Source organism: Quercus robur, chromosome 4, assembly GCF_932294415.1.
Source record: "Quercus robur chromosome 4, dhQueRobu3.1, whole genome shotgun sequence".
Lineage (NCBI taxonomy): Eukaryota > Viridiplantae > Streptophyta > Magnoliopsida > Fagales > Fagaceae > Quercus > Quercus robur.
In genome coordinates this window covers 11,322,586-11,327,566 of record NC_065537.1, presented here as the reverse complement: position 1 = coordinate 11,327,566, position 4,981 = coordinate 11,322,586, and the positions used below count along the sequence as shown (strand labels likewise).

Genomic DNA, 4,981 nt, shown 5'->3' with positions numbered 1-4,981 from the left:
ACATAAATGCTCAAGGATATACGTGTAATCAGATTTGGAAAACCTTATTTCGTAATTCTCAATAGATACAGCTTGTGTTGAGCTTATGTCGAGCTTCAGTAATAATTCTCGATAGAAAAAATTTTGTTGAGACTTCTGTCGAGCTTTAATGAGCAACACATTCTTCACTTATTTCTTTGTCAGATTTGCATAGTTTCAATACTAAACTTGAACACTTGTTTCTTAAAGTACTAAATCCATCCTAGATTTACCTAGTTACAAGTAAAGTGCGTTTTGTCAAAGGATTAGCAAATTACATCAAATATGTCCATAACATTCAATTGATTTTTACTACTATTCATGGACTCCACTGCCCTTTTTGGTATTATTCATGGCTCCCACCGTACTTTCAGCAAAAAGTTTTCAGTTTTAGCAAAATAAGTGGATCCCAAACAAACCTTTAAACAAATTTCAGTCAAACTTTGAGGGTGCAATTTACATAAGAGAGAGAGAGAGAGTTGCTGCAACTACGAGCCAAATCACTAAGAAGAGCATGCAAAATTGTTGACTACAAAACCGAATATAATTGCAAATACCAAAAAGAAGAATGCACTACCATGGTATTTATCTTGATATTGTTTTTTAATGAAAAATGAAATTAGAGATATTTTTTTTGTGATGCATTGAACTAGTTACAAATTTGAATTATTTGGGATTTTTAATTTTTTTTTTCAATAGGCTTTTTGTTTAATAATTTGTTATTTTGTTGTTGTTTGATCTAGTCTTGTTTTTGTTTGGAGTTATTTATTTATTTAATTTTATATTTGTGATTTAAGTTTTTTTGTTTTTTTTTTTTTTTTTTTGTTTTTGTTTAAGGGGTTAAGGATTATGTTTTGGGACCAATATTATTTTGGGAGTAATGTTATGTCCACGACATTTTCACAACAAATCTTATAAGACAAGCTATTATTAGTGGGTAAAAAATTGATTTAAGTATTGGGTCTTAATCAGAATTAGTAACAGCTTACTACAAAATATTTCTTATGAAATTATTCTGAAAATCTTGCGGATGTAGAATTACTATTATTTTTTTAACCTAAACTCTTGTAATTCTCAAGTTAGGGTGTTCAACAATTTTATTAGGGTGCTCAAAATATGTTAGTTTAGTGTGTGTGTGTGTGTATATATATAGACATGAGTGTTTGTTACAAATGGCTTGTTGTGTGTAATAGGCATTGTGTACTAGTCATTACCCTTATAGCAAACTTCTATCTATTTTTTTTTTAGCCTTTTTAAGTTACAATTTAAAGTCATTACATGCTCAACATATTTTAGGCCAAATAGTTACTCAACATCAATGTGATTATTACCCAAGTTAGCTACATATTTAATGTGGTTTTCAGTGTTGCATCAACTAATTTTGAATAATAACAATAAATATTAGTCCAAATAACAAGGGAGTCAATCTCGAACCGGAGGCTATATCGGTTTGACCAGTGGAACGATATATTTCGGTATCGATCAATACCGATGTACCGTTTTGGGTTTACACTACAAAAAAAACTGGGCTATTGTGGTGGGCAAAAACTATAGCAAAAGCCCAAAAAACCGCCGCTAAAGGCCCATTTGGCCTATTGCGGCAGGTGCTATTGCGGTGGTTCCACCTGCCTGCTATGCACTGCCGCAATAGTTCAATTGCAGCAGTAACAAAAAACGCCACTATAAATTCACCTTTTAGTGGTGTTTTGGGTTTTTTGTGGGGGGGAAGAAAACCGCCACCATATGCTGTTAGAATTCATGTCTATTGACTTTTAGCGGCAAGTTATGCTTGCCATTATTGTGGCAACCGATAGTGGTGGGCATTAAGCGCTGCTATAGGGAACGAATTAAAATGAACTCATTGAACTTTTAGCGGCGGGTAGAAACGCCGCTATATATGTAAACATTTCAGCGGCGGGGGAAAACTTCGCTATAGGGAATCATTTAAATCATAATATGTGCGCCTTTAGTAGCGCTTTTTGACCTCTACTGTAGAGTTTTTTTTTTTCCTAGCCAGCCTGTATTAAAACCACTATTTTTTTTTTTTACAAACCTGTTACAAAGAACCTTTAACTAATTAACACAATACCACAAATGTAACTAATTAACAACACCACAAATGTCTCCAAACTAACGTAATATTAACATCAAAATATATTATCAATTTACATATAACATTGTCTAGTTACTAATTGAATAGTTGCTCAAATAGTTTAATCCTAAGAAGTTCCAGTTATAAGACATGCTTCTCCATTGACATATCCCTTGTACCATCACACTGTAAGCGTCTAGCTCTTCGGTCCTAAAACCAAATGCAAAAAACAAATTTTGATAAGAATTCCATACCTCAATGACAGAACTGTTATAATCATCTTTGAGCACAAAATGAGAAGAAAAATGAATGGAGCTTGCATACCAGTTGGCTCCATTGATAGCAATTGATTTAGTGCAGAATGCACAAATACAAGCATTGTTGATTTAGCTATTGTTGTTGATATCTTATAAAAAGGTGCTCTATTTGTAGCTTTATTTGTATGGCAAGTGGAAATGGTTCACATCATTGCATTAGAAAGACTATGGATGCAACTCACAGCTGATATCAGACAATATCAACAACACTAACAAACTAAATTTGATGAGAAAGTTTGGACCTAAGAATCCAAATCACATAGAAGCTTATTATATATAATACATAATTCAACTCACACTATCAGTGGTATCAATACAATATGTTGGTGACTTCAAACTTGAAAGCTTGAAGTTTCAAACAACAAAGGCAAACCAGCAACTAAAATTCCTAACCTAGTTATCACTTGAATGCATACTCAAAAGTCTTATTGATTTGGACCATATACGTGCAGACTATTTTATAAACACAGTCATATTAAAAAATGGAAAATTATACTTATCAAACAAATTTAAAAAAAAAAAAAAAAATACTTTCATTGCATATGCATAAATTGCTATTGAAAGGTTCACAACAACCAAATGTTAACTGTGATTATATGTGCAAGTGCAAGTAGGAAAGACAATAAACTACAACAAACATCAAAAAACTATTTCAAAAATTCAGACTGTATTGTTCAAGGAAATAGTACCTGCAGGTGGAGACAACTACGATGGTAGACCAAATGCCTGTCTCTTGCCGATTTTTTGGCAAACACTTAAAGACCACCCTCAATTCCTCTTCAATCCAACATCCAGAACTCTATTTGCTTCATCCAAAACTAAGAACTAAACAAAATAAAAAGAACATATAAACAAGTACTTCAATTTAAAAAATGAAGAAAAAAATCACTAACTTCAAGTCATGTAACAAATTGGACCAACAAGTTCCTTAGTAACAAATGGGTGATTTGAGTCCCATCCTTTTTTTCATTTACTCAGAAACTACAACTACAACCTAGCAAAGTCCCATCCTCTTTTTCATTTACTCAGCAACTACAACAACAATATAATTTCATAAAAATAATAACATTACATAACACATTAATTGTGCCTTTGTCAGTGCTTAGTGTAGTATATTTTGCTCAAAACCAATCCCAAGTCCAAAGAAATGGGGAAACACAGAACACAGATTAATATTAGCTTGCTTGAACACACATTAAAATTAGCTTGCTTGAACACAGATTTCACACGCCTATACATTACATGGTTGCATTATAAGCACAGAACACACACGCTACATATGTTCAGGTTGAAACTTACACACACGCTACATTACATGTTTTTAATTTCTTTTTTGTTAAATTTTATGCTTTTTAAACTAAGATATTTGATTTAATAACTATAGTAACAAACATATTTTAATTCCTCTGATTAAGGAAACACACAGAAAAAAGATCAAACCATTCACATAAAATTAGCTTACAAGAAATACAAAACTAAACTAAAACTTATGCAGCTCAACATTATAAAATCCACAAACCCCAATGGAGAAAAATAAAATCCACAATCAAACGGGACCCATGTAAAATTTTTCCATATAAAAATAATCTAACCCTTTATTTCTAATTCCATGTCCATTTAACCAAATTGGAATGACAAGCAAATGAATATCTTAAAACATTAGAAAAAGTTCAATCGTCTCATACAATAACAAACTCTAAGCACAAACGAAAAACCCCTTTAAATCTAAATTGTACTTGTAATGTTTTGTTCTATGAATACCCAATCGGAAAACACCAAACACGATTGAACAAATGGAATATATGAGTGAATAGATCTAATCTAAGTGAAAAAGAAAAAGAAAAAAGAAACTTATATATATATATATATATATATATAGATACAAAGAGAGTTTAGTTACCTTGATGAGAGGGAGATCGTGGGACTCGTCGGCAGCGTCACTGTCATCGAGGTCGGTGGTGCTGAGGTTGATGCAGGAACAGTGAAGGGAAGCGAAGGGTCACCGGTGCAAATGGGAGGCGAAGGGTCGTCGGTGTGAAGGAAGGCGAAGGGTCGCTAGTGCAATTTGGAGAGAGTTGACGACGGCAAAAATTTGGAGAGAGTGAAAGTTTGGAGTAAGTAGGAAAAGGGAATAAGTAGGAAAGGAAACCTAATAAGAGGGAAGACGTAAATAACAGAGCAAAATTTTGGGGGAAATTTAAAGGTCAATAGCGGCGGTCCAACACACTGCTATAACTAAGAAAAAGCGTCGCAAAAAGGAGACGTATAGCGGCGGTGGTACACCACGCCACCACCGCCATAACTAAGAAAAGTGCCGCAAAAAGGAGACATATAGCGGCATTTTATGTCCTGCACTAAAAAATGTTACACTACTCAATAACTTATTATTGATTTCATATTTTGAGAATCCAACCGTTGGATTACATTTTCTATATGTTCTTAACATGCATGCTAATCGGGTGTAATTTACCATTTGATCTTTAAACTCATCTTTTATGTGTTATTTTAAACTACTACAAAAACTTGAATTTGAACAATTGATTAATGACATGAC

At 33.0% G+C, this 4,981-nt stretch overlaps 1 long non-coding RNA gene across 1 annotated transcript; it reads right to left on the bottom strand.

The window, feature by feature from the left end:
• Nucleotides 1–2,092: 2,092 nt before the first annotated feature.
• On the bottom strand, nucleotides 2,093–4,573 carry LOC126724368 (uncharacterized). The gene is made up of 3 exons (XR_007654949.1): nucleotides 4,328–4,573; nucleotides 3,117–3,252; nucleotides 2,093–2,320 (listed from the first exon to the last, which is right to left on the bottom strand). It is a non-coding gene; the product is annotated as an uncharacterized LOC126724368 (long non-coding RNA).
• Between the last annotated feature and the right edge of the window lie 408 nt (nucleotides 4,574–4,981).